The sequence below is a fragment of the Gossypium hirsutum genome, chromosome D05, assembly GCF_007990345.1.
Source record: "Gossypium hirsutum isolate 1008001.06 chromosome D05, Gossypium_hirsutum_v2.1, whole genome shotgun sequence".
Taxonomy (NCBI): Eukaryota; Viridiplantae; Streptophyta; class Magnoliopsida; order Malvales; family Malvaceae; genus Gossypium; species Gossypium hirsutum.
This window is the reverse complement of record NC_053441.1, coordinates 50,825,954-50,838,238: the sequence shown is the minus strand read 5'-3', so window position 1 is coordinate 50,838,238 and position 12,285 is coordinate 50,825,954. Positions and strand designations below refer to the sequence as shown.

Sequence of the window (12,285 nt, the reverse complement as noted above, 5' to 3'; positions counted from 1 at the left end):
TTAAAGTAGTGGAGTGGGCAATTGGGGCTGAACCACTATAAATCCTTGTGTTTTTTGTTGCACAATTTTTGTTGCTTCCACCACAACTTCTTAAAGGTTGATTCAACCTCCCTGTCGTCGATCTCGAGTTGATCCTTCTGAGCTAACAAACATAAATGAATCGAAATGGTAAAGTTAGAGAAATAAGAAATATTAAGAAATAAATGTGGTTTTCTCACTAAATGGAAATTACCTGGAAAATTAATTTATGGTTTCTCAAATTATTAATTAATTAATTAAATTTAAAAAATGGAATTAAATTAATTGGTCATAGTGAATCCATTGGATGTAGAAATATTAAATATTTTTTATCATAGTTTTTTTATGGTAAAGTCATCATGATTTTAACAGAATTAGAATTGGGTTGAGAAAATTATTTAATTGAGAAATTAATTAATTTGTTTAAAATTAATTTATGATGTTTATTATGGAAAATAGAAAAACATGTATTGGGTTAGATTGAATTATCAAGTACTAGGTTGAAATTCTAGGAAGTACTTATAATTGGACCCAATTCGGGATAGGTGACTGCACCTCAACGTCGTGTGCTAGGGCTATGTAAATCTACAATTAAATATGACAATAAGGTGTGGTGTCTGCAAGTATACATGTCAAATTGTAATACAACTTTTTATGTTGGATCAGGTGCCCTGAGTGTAGCATATTCATTTGTAAACTTGTAATTTTTTCAAACAGATTAAGATAAATTCATTGATTACAATTAACGTACTTTGTATTATTATCCTCAAATGGTTTTTGCATGTAAAGCAAAATGTAAGCAAATGTTGCTTATTGGTTGTCTAATGTTTAAATAATACTAACTGGTATTATGTGGTCGAATCGTAATACAAAAAGACAACTTGTATTTGTAGTTGGACCTAAAAAGTTCCTTAGTCTAATCGAAAATGAGCAAACCAATTGAAAGACTAATATGTCATCTATGAAGTCCAATTGGGAATATGCTTTGTCTTGGGCATCAGGGTGGATGACTCCCAGAAGATAGAGACATAGATGTGATTGATTGACTGTACATCAAACAGGACCCAAGCAAAATAGATCCTGAATCCGCGTATGGATTTATTCACTTGTGACATTCATAGTGTGCCATACCTAAATCTTGAGTGGGTGGCAGACTATGTATGCCTAACTTGTACACTTTAATGCAAGTAAAAGCCTAAGTTTGAAAAGATAAGGAACTGAAAGTTACTGTGTTGAGGCCATTATAAAAAGTCTCTAATTGGATGCAATGTGGAATCTCGTGGCGCGAGCATTTTTGTAATAATTCTTTGAATCTCTCATACGCCTCATACAAGGATTCATCATCCAACTGCTGAAATGTGGTGATCTCTTTTTGTAGTTTAGCATTTTTGCTGGGTGGAAAAATACTTTATCAGGAATCATTCTACTAACTCTTGACATGTAGAAATTGAACCAAGTGGTAATGAATTTAGCCGTGCTCGCGCTTTGTCCCTCAAAAAGTATGTGAACAATTTCAACCTTAGTGCATCTTCGATCACTCCAGCCAATTTGAAAAAATCACTCACCTCCATGAATAATTAAAGGTGTACACAGTCATGACAAGTAATAAAGTGATAAGTATCGAGTATCGTCTCCACAGGGACTATTAAGAAATTCTTTGTGAAATATTATAATTTAAACAAATTGGTGATGAAAAAATAATATGGTTTAAAAATGTGACACAATAAATAAGAGTGGATTACTAATTTAGTTAGTCACTAATTACCTAAGTATGTAAAATAAAATGGACACAAAACATTATGCAAGTCTTAAGAGTTATCACAATAGCATGCTTGTGTTAAAATAATCATTTTTCCTAGCTTAGGATTATTCATACTGTTAAAAGATGTTACAGAAATTTCGTGGCAAATTAATCATTTACTAACCCTATTCAATTTGAGTAATAATATTTAATTTATTTAATTACTAAACCTATCTCACATATTTCTATGTTTAGTAAACTTAAAATTTCATAAGCAAAACATATTATAGGGTTATGTATGGGAATAATAGTTTTGGTATTATTACAGATTTAATCCCTACAAGATTAAACATACACCACACAAGTATTTTATCAATTAATTAAAAACTTTTTTAATTTGATTAATTAATTCATACATTTCTTCATATTAAACATGTATAAGAAACTTAATTTTGATTTTACTTGCATAAATAAATATACCAAAAGCACAAAATAACTTTTAACAGAATTGAATAAAACAAAGGAAATCAAATCATTCTAACACTAACGAAGTTAAGCAATCATGACTATATTGAAAATCAAATACTTAGTTAAGATCATGTTAATGAATTTAACAAAAAAAAATATCAAAAGGGAATAAGAAACTTTAGCCAGTTTTGGAAGATCCTCGAGGCATAAACTACTTGTTCATTCTTTTGTTCTTCTTTCTTTTCGTCACAAATAAGCCAAGAAACTTTCAACATATCTGAATAGGGCTACTCTCAAGGTTGTGCAAAGCTCTTTTCCAAGAGGCAAAACATAGGGTATGAAAAAGAGAGAAAGAGAGATGATGTCCTTGTTGGAATGATCAGATGCAAGATTCGACTCAGAATCAAGGCCTGATTAGGGGTCAAAATTAGAGGGGTAATCAAGGAGTTTAGAGAGGTCACAATTAGAACTGAAATGGGTATGGTAATCAAGGACAGAGAGCACCTGCACAGGGTGTGAATTGAGTTGAAGCTAGACAACCTACTTTGGCATATGCGCCTAGATGCCAAGAGGATAGAGATACGTCTGACATTATTGTAGGTACCTTCAATATTTATTCGAAGCCTTATTTTGCATTAATTGATATAAGATCTACCCATTCTTATATTGCATGTGATTTGGCTGTAAAACTAAGGATTGGGGTAGAGATAAATGATAACACTATTATTGTAGTCAAACCTTTAGGATCATCTATACCTGTAAATAATATATTTAGGAGATTCCCTTTAGAAATTCAAGAAGGGAATTTTCTTGCTGACTTAATGGAATTGCCTTTCAATGAATTTGATATGATTCTGGGGATGGACTAGTTGGTTGAACACCAAGTCTGCTTGGATTATGCACTGAAAAGGGTAACTTTGGTGTTTAAGTCTAGAAATGAGGTTGTTATGGTTATGGAACGTCATAATTATTTATCCAATGTGAGCTTTGCTATGGTAGCGGAGAAAATGGTTCAAAAGGGGTGTGAAACATTTCTGCTAGGGTTGCCTCCAGATCGGGAAGTGGAATTTGGTATTGAGATGTTTCCAGGAACAACACCGGTGTCTATTGCTCCTTACCGCATGGCACTTAAAGAGGTTAAAGATTTGAAAGTTCAGTTGCAAGAAATGTTGGATAGGGGTTTCGTTAGACCTAGTGTTTCACCATTGGGTGTATCGATATTGTTCATAAAGAAAGGATAGTACACTTCGATTATGCATCATTATAGATAGCTAAATAATATAACCATAAAGATTAAGTATCCTCTACCAAGGATTGATGAGCTATTCAATTAGTTTAGGGGTGTAATTGTCTTTTCTAAAATTTACCTGAGGTTTGGGTATTACCAACTAAAAGTGAAAGAGTCTTATGTTCCCAAAACTGGTTTAGGACTCGTTATGGACATCATGAGTTCATTGACATGCCTTTTGGACTGACTAATGCACTAATTGCATTTTTGGACCTTATGAATTGTGTCTTTTAGTATTTCTTAGATTAATTCATCATTGTGTTCATCAACGACATCTTGGTTTATTCCAAGATAGAATCTGAGCACGATGAGCATTTAAGGGTAGTTCTACAAATACTTTGTGAAGAGTAGCTTTTCGCCAAACTCAGTAAGTGTAAATTCTGTTTGAAGGAAGTTATGTTTTTAGGTCATGTGGCTATCTTGGATTGGAAGCAATTGAAGAGTGTGTCAGAGATTTGAAGTTTTTGAGTCTTGCTGGGTATTATCGATGGTTTGTTAATCTCTTTTCCATGATAGCATCCCCATTGACTAAGCTTTTGAGGAACTATACTCCATTTAAGTGAGAACAAGAACTGCGAGCTAATTTTGAGAAATTAAAATCTGTGTTGATTGAAGATCCTGTTTTAATTTAGCCAGAATCTGATAAATATTATGTTGTTTACAGTGATGCTTCGCATGTTGGGCTTAGATCTGTGTTAATGCAGGATGGTAAGGTAGTGGCATATGTCTCGAGACAACATAGGCCACATGGCTGTAATTACCCTACTCATGATTCGGAGTTGGCAGTTATCGTTTTCGCTTTTAAAATTTAGAGACACTACTTTTATGGTGAGAAGTGTACTATTTACACAGATCACAAAAGTCTCAAATACCTCCTTATCCAAAAAAAGCTTAACTTGATGCAACGCAGGTGGATTGAGTTGTTAAGGGACTATGATTGTACGGTTGTATGATTGAGTATCACCCTGGGAAGACTAATGTAGTGGTTGATGGTTTGAGCAGAAGGGCAAGGACTGATTTGAGGGCTCTCTTTGCTTGTTTAAGTTTGTTTGATGATGGAGGTATTTTGGCTGAGTTGTAAGTTAAGCCTGTTTGGGTTCAAGAAATTAAAAATAAGCAAAGTTTGGATGAATTTTTAGCACTTCGATTTAAGCATGTTGAGGATGGGTCGACTGAGGACTTTGTGATTAATTCTGATGTAATTTTGTGCTTTAGGGGCAGATACTGTGTACCGAACAATTAGAGTTTGAAAGAATCTATACTATAGGAAGCATGTAGCAGCCCCTATGCTATGCATCCTAGTTGTACTAAGATGTATTGTGACTTAAGGGAAACATATTAGTGACCAGGTCTTAAATGAGAAGTAATTGGGTTCATGTCGAAATGTTTGACTTCCGAACAAGTTAAGGCTGAGCATTAGTTTCCATTGGGATGATCACAGTCGATTCATATTTAGCAGCGGAAGTGAGAAAAAGTGATAATGGACTTTGTTAGTGGGTTGCCCTTGACACCTACTAAGAAAGATTCCGTTTGGGTCATAGTTGATAGATTGACCAAGTCCGCCCATTTTATTCCCATCTACACTGATTATTCTTTTCAGAAGCCAACTAAGCTTTATATTTCAGAGATAGTGAGACTGCATAGTATCCCAATGTCAATTATTTGAAACCGGGATCTCTATTTTATGTCTCAGTTTTGAAAGAAATTACACGAGGCTTTGGATACTTGGTTGGACTTCAATATGGGTTTTCATCCACAGTTCGATGGTCAGTTAGAGAAGGTTATTCAAAATTTAGAAGATATGTTGAGAAGTTCTATGATTGGCTTTCACGATAGTTGGGAAGAGCATCTATCGATTACAGAGTTCACCAATAATAATAGCTTCCAATCAAGTATCATGTTGGGCTCAGTTGGGTGTGAAGAAGTTAATGGGTCCAGAGTTGATTTCAGAGACTGAGGATAAAATTTGGCTAATTCGAGATAGGTTGAAGGCGACTTCTGATAAGCAGAAATTGTATGCTAACTTAAAATGCAAGGACATTGAATTTATTATAGGAGATTGGGTTTTCTTAAAGCCTCTACATGGAAGAATGCTCTAAGATTCGGTCGAAAGGGGAGGTTAAGCCCTAGGTTCATTGGACCTTATTAGGGGTAACACCCCAAACCCAGCCTAGACGTTATGGTCGTATCTGGCAATGTCACACAATAGAGTTTTTGAAACCTTTTTGTTACGTTGAAAACATTCCACGTTATTATCTTTAGTAAACCTTTGTTAGAACTTAGGAAGTCGTCTTTATTCATTTAAAACATTTGTTTAGACATATCCCTCGTTGCAGAAGCTTTAATAAAACAGTCTAAGTGACCATGCATTTAGAAACTACTTTAACTTTTTGAAAACCGAATTTCCTACGACCAGCAGGTATAAATACATAACATAAAATAAATAAATAAAAACCCAAAATCTAAAACCAAAGTCCCAGAGGGTCCTTAAATTACAACCCAAATAATCAATAATAATTAAATCATAAAACGTAAATTGGAAACCATGAAGTCCAAAAATTTTTGTGGTCACCGCTAGTCCTCCGTCACACCGATCCGTCTAAGTCTAGGGATTACCTGTGCACATTAAACAAAAAGGGTGAGTTTACGTAAATTCACTGTGTAATCCCGCAAAAACAAACAAAAAATCAGTATTCACAGTGCACAGTTGAACAGTCTTACGCCTAAGCCCTTTTCAGTATCAGTGATAGTTTGGGCCTGAGCCCATCTCAGTACAGTGTCAAAAATGCAGTAGGGCCTTAGCCCATCACAGTACCAGTAGCAGTAATAGTTATGCAGTAGCAAAATCCTACCCATCCAACCTCTACACACCATCTCCGTCCAACCCTACACTCCATGTGGGGATATAATCAACCCACCCATCCCTATACTCCAAGTAGTACCGAATGCAGCACAAAATAGTAGTTTGCAGTTGAGCAGCCAGTAAATTAGGCTTAAATCCTTTTGGTACACTTCCTCCGAATAACAAACCCTAACCCAAGTCAATGCAACATACAATGGATGATATGCTATTATGCAATTTCAGTACATATATTCGGTTTATATATTAACATTCTCAAAATAGATATCATTCAGTCAATTTCACACATTTACGAGTTTAAGTAGCGCTTACCAACTTTACAGTAGGTTCACAGTCGACTTGGGCGACCCGTGCAACCTTGGAAACATTCCAGTAAGAATGGGCCCACACGCCCGTGCGTGCCCATGCTGCCCACTCAACCTGAATTGTCCTTGGCCGTGTGATCAATTTTTAATGTACCCCATGCTAGCTAAATATTCATATATGTTTTCACTATTTACTTATATGTTCATTCAAAGCTGTCTACTTGAGTCATTGTCACTAAATTATTTATATCTTGAGCTACAGAATTCCAAATTAAGATCGGCTAGATGTTTTCAAAACTAGACTCAAATACCTTTCTACCATAAAATTTTTAGATTTTATAGTTTATCAAATAAGTACAGTAAAATCTTCAAATCTATCTCGATTCTGCTATTTGACAGCTTCAACCTTTCCTTACTAAAAATTATTTATCTCTTAGTACGGAATTCAGATGATGTTTCCGTTTGTTTCTCTTGAAAATAGATTCAGTAAGGATTTATACATATAAATTTAAACCCCTAATTATGTTTTTACAATTTTCGATGATTTTTCCAAAATCAGAACAGGAGAACCTGAACCCATTCTGACCTTATCTCACAAAATTCATTATATCTCATAACTTACAATTTCATTGCTTACACTATTTTTTTCCATGAAAAACTAGACTCAATAAACTTTAATTTCGTATTTTATTCAACCTCCAACTGAATTTACACTATTTTTTTATGATTTTTTAAAATTAGACTACTACTACTATCCAAAACTATTTTATGCAGAATGTTGATTTCCAAGTTTATAACACCCTTATTTCCTTTCTCTATAATGTTTTTGCATCATTTTCTCTTATTTCTCTTATTTCTTGACATCAAGCAATTTTAGATTTTCACTAAATCTCATTTTCTGCGTTTTGGGTGCACACCTGGTATCGTTTCTGATGCGTAAGCACTCCTAAGCCTCCAGAACCTAAAAATCGACCAACAAATCTCCAGATTAATCACTTAATTCGTTTTTAATCAAAAAATTTTGGAAGGAACTCAATTAAAAACCTAACAAAACTCTTACCTCGCTTAAGTAACCATGACTTTACACAATCACAGCGTCGATTCAAAACCAGCAGCCCCTTGATTAACTCCTAAACACCAAAAAAGAATCCCCCTTTCAGAGATTAACTAAGAACGGTTAACAATAGACAAAATCGTTACTCACCGAACACACGCAACCAACAATGAACAACCAAATCAATTGGAAAATAAAGAAAGAAACAGAAGGGGAAAAATAATGGAAATTTCGGCAGCAACTAGGGGAAAGAATCGGCAGAGGAGGGAAAAGAGGAAGAAAACGTCAGAAAAAGTTTGGGTAATCGGAGAGAAAACCCAAACTCTACTTTTTTTCTACAACAAAAAGATAATCAGATTATTTTCTAATAACCTCTCTCCCATTATCTCCTAAAATCATTCCCTATTAACCCACTAAAATACAACTACTCAGAATTTTGCCCCAACACAACTCTTAGCCGAAATTGGAGCAAATTATTGTCTTCATGCCATCACAGAGAATTGAACATAGGACCTCCTTCACACCAACACTCCACTTATCCACCAGACCAGTACATCCATTTTGTTAATTATTTGCTATTGACCAAAGATAGGGCTTATTCATAAAAATACCAAAATTTGCCCAAGTCCTGGCTTGAACTTTGAACCTCTCACACATCTAGAACACTTAACCATTGAAGCAGATACACAGTTGTGTCACACCTTTCCAAGAACAAAAATAAAAATTCTGGGGCATTACAACTCTACCCCCCTAAAATAAAATTTTGACCTCGAAATTTACCAGATCAAAAAAAATAAGGATACTATTGATGCATCGCATCCTCAGGCTCTCACGTGGCCTCTACAGTGCTATGATTACGCCATAGAAACTTTACCAAAGGAATAGACTTCCTCCTTAGATTTCTGCCTGTCAGAAGCCGCTTTCAAATGATTTCGAATCAATCTAACCTTATCCTCTGCCTCACGTCGCTCGCCCAACTTAGTCCAACATAAAGGAGTGCGATACTTACGACCGTACAGTGCCTCATAAGGTGACATTTGGATGCTAGATTGGAAGCTATTATTATAGGCAAACTCCGTTAATGGAAAATAATCCTCCCAAATGCCTCGAAAATCAATAGCAAAGCTCCTCAACATATCCTCCAGTACCTAAATCACCCTCTCTGACTGACCATCAATCTGAGGATGGAACGCAGTACTGAAGTCCAACCTTGAACCCAGAGTCTCATGCACTTTTTTCTAAAATCGAGACGTGAAACGAAGATCCCTATCAGAGATGATCGAAATCGGTACCCCATGCAGTCTCACTATCTCAGAAATATAGAGCTTCACCAGCTTTTGCAAAGAATAATTTGTCCTAACTGAGATGAAGTGTGCAGACTTAGTCAATCGATTCACAATGACCCACATTGAATCTTTCTTAGTGGGTGTTAAAGGTAACCCACTAACGAAATCCATCGTTACTTGCTCCTACTTCCATAGTGGAATCTTAATCGGCTATAGCAATCCCAAAGGCAACTGATGCTCAGCCTTAACTTGCTGGCAAGTCAGACATCTAGCCACAAAATTCGTAACCTCTCGCTTTAATCCTGGCCGCCAATACAACTCTCGAAGATCTCGATACATCTTATCTCTGCCAGGGTGCATAGCATAAGGGCTACTATGCTCCTCTTTCAAAATAGACTGCCTCAAGTCTGAATCATTCGGTACACATATCTGGCCTCAAAAACACAACACTCCCTCAGAGTTCAACCCAAAGACTGTAGTGCTACCACTCAATCTATCAGAACTGAAGACCCAAAGACTGTCTCCAACTGTCTACCCTTAATCTGCTCGGTCTAAGTTGACTTGACTTAAAGCTCAGCCAACAAACTCCCATCGTCGAACAAGCTAAGTCGAGCGAACATCGCTCTCAGATCAGTCATAGCACTACGGATCAATGCATCAGCCACCACATTGGCCTTGTCAGGATGGTACTCAATGGTACAGTCGTAATTCTTAAGCTTCTCAACCCATCTTCGCTGCTCTAGATTCAGCTCCTTCTGAGTAAGGAGATACTTGAGGCTTTTGTTATCAGTGTAGATGATACACTTCTACCATACAGATAATCCCTCCAGATTTTTAGTGCAAAGACCCCGGTGACCAACTCCAAATCATGCATCGGATAGTTCACCTCGTGTGTCTTAAGCTGATGAGACGCATATGCAACCACCTTACCATCCTACACCAACACACATCCCAAACTGACATGTGATGCATCACTATAAATCGTGAACTCCTTTCTAAGTTCAAGTTGCACCAAAATAGGAGCCTCAGTCAGTACAGTCTTAAGCTTCTCAAAGCTCTCTTGCTGTGCATTAGTCCAGTCAAACGGTACACCTATACGTAGCAACTTAGTTAAGGGTGCTGCGATCAGTGAAAATCCTTCCACAAACCGTCGGTAATAACTTGTCAACCCCAAAAAGTTATGAATCTCAGACACATTCTTAGGCTACTTCCAATCCAATACAACCTCAATTTTCGAGGATCAACTGAAATCCCTTAGCGAAGATCACATGACCCAGAAATGTTAATTCACGTAACCAGAACTCGAACTTGCTGAACTTAGCATAGAGCTGCTTTTCCCTCAAAATTTGAAGGACAATCCTAAGGTGCTCATCATGCTCATCCTCAGTCCTCGAATAAACCAATATGTCATTGATGAACACCACTACAAACCAATCTAGGTAGGGTTAAAACACTCAGTTCATCAGATCCATGAAAGCTGTCCGTGCATTAGTCAGTCCAAAAGGCATCACGAGGAACTTGTAGTGACCATAACGAGTCCTAAATGTCGTCTTATGCACATCAGCCTCCTTAACCCTCAACTGATGATATCCTGAACGCAAGTTTATTTTGGAAAATACAGACGCCCCTCGAAACTGGTCAAACAAATCATCAATCCTCGGAAGTGGATACTTGTTCTTAATAGTCAACTTATTTAGTTGTTGGTAGTCGATACGCATTCTCATGGATCCATCCTTTTTCTTAACAAACAGTACCAGCGCTCCCCACGGGGACACACTAGGGTGGATAAACGCACGAGCCAATAACTTCTGAATTTGAGCCTTAAGCTTCGTAAGCTCCTTCGGTGCCATTCGATACAGAGTGATAAACACCGGAGCTGTACCAGGAAAAAGCTCAATCCCAAACTCCACTTCCTAATTCGGAGATAAACCCAATAGCTCCTTAGGAAAGATGTTTGGAAAATCCCTCACAGTTCTGATGTCCTTTACAGTAGAGTCCCTAGAAGTGAAAACACTTACATAGGCCAAATAAGCCTTACATCCCTTACGAACCAGTTTCTCAGCTACCAGTGCAAAGATCACGTTAGCCAAGTAATTTCGAGGTTCCCCAATCACAACTACTTCATTACCCTCCTCAGTTCCCAATACGACCCTTTTAGTCGTACAGTCCAAACTGACACGATGCTTGACCAACCAGTTCATCCCCAATATCATATCGAACTCCCTAAACGGAAGCTCCATCAAATTAGCCAAAATTACTGTCTCTTAAACCTCTAAAGAAACATCACTGTACAGTTTGCTAACTCTAATAAGTTACCCTAGTGGGCTCCGCATAGTCACCTCACTAGAAGTACTCTCAACCAGAATCCCTAGATTTTTGGAAACAGAACCGGGAACATAGGAATGTGTAGATCCTATATCTATCAATGCAGCGTAAGGCACATGATAAATAAGAAATGTGGCCATAATGACATCTAGAGCATCTCTTTCGTCTCGGTGATGTGTAGCATAAACTAAAACAGCTACTTCGCCTTAGTCTGTCCAACACCTCTGCCCGGTGCTCTCTGTCCACGACCCATACCATTACCAACCCTAGCCTAACCACGGCCTCTAGGTTGCTACTATGCAACCCTCTGTGGCTGTGCAGTACCAGTACCCTAAGCTTGCATCTGATCGGCCCTCAACAGATACTCCCTAATGCGATGATCCAATGATCCACACCTCAGACACGCCCCAGTCCTTCTCCAACACTCGCTCTGATGGCGTCTACTCAGTCGACACATGGCTACAGTTTAGTAGCAGTAACAAGGGGCCCAACTCTAACTGGCCCATCAGCTCTAGCCTTTTTCTGAGGCCTCTGCACAGAACTCGAGGACTCCGAATCCCTCTTGTTCCTACCTCTCTCCCTATCGCAGTTTTGGTGCTCAGTGCACTTAACCTCCTCGGTGATTTTCGCTTTCTCAACCAGTGAAGAAAAATCACGCTCCCTCTGTGTACCTATCAGGATTCTTAAATTATCTCTGAGGCCATCCTCAAAGTGGACAAAATGCTCATATTCAGTAGCCACCATACCTCACACTTAACGGCTCAGTCGTAGGAATTCGGCCTCACACTTGACCACTGATTGATCTCCCTGTGTTAGATTCAAGAACTCCCTCCTACGGGAGTCCACATAACTAGCTCCTACATACTTCCCCTGGAAGGCGGTCTTAAAGAACTCCCAAGTCAGACGTTCGGGCTGAATGCCCTCCTTAATAGTAAGCCAC

The 12,285-nt window shown here is 37.6% G+C and overlaps 1 non-coding gene across 1 annotated transcript; it reads left to right on the top strand.

Annotated features, from left to right (window-relative positions):
- Nucleotides 1-1,292: 1,292 nt before the first annotated feature.
- LOC121218091 (small nucleolar RNA R71) lies at nt 1,293-1,398 on the top strand. Its single transcript, XR_005914355.1, has one exon. It is a non-coding gene; the product is annotated as a small nucleolar RNA R71 (small nucleolar RNA).
- The last annotated feature ends 10,887 nt before the right edge of the window (nt 1,399-12,285 follow it).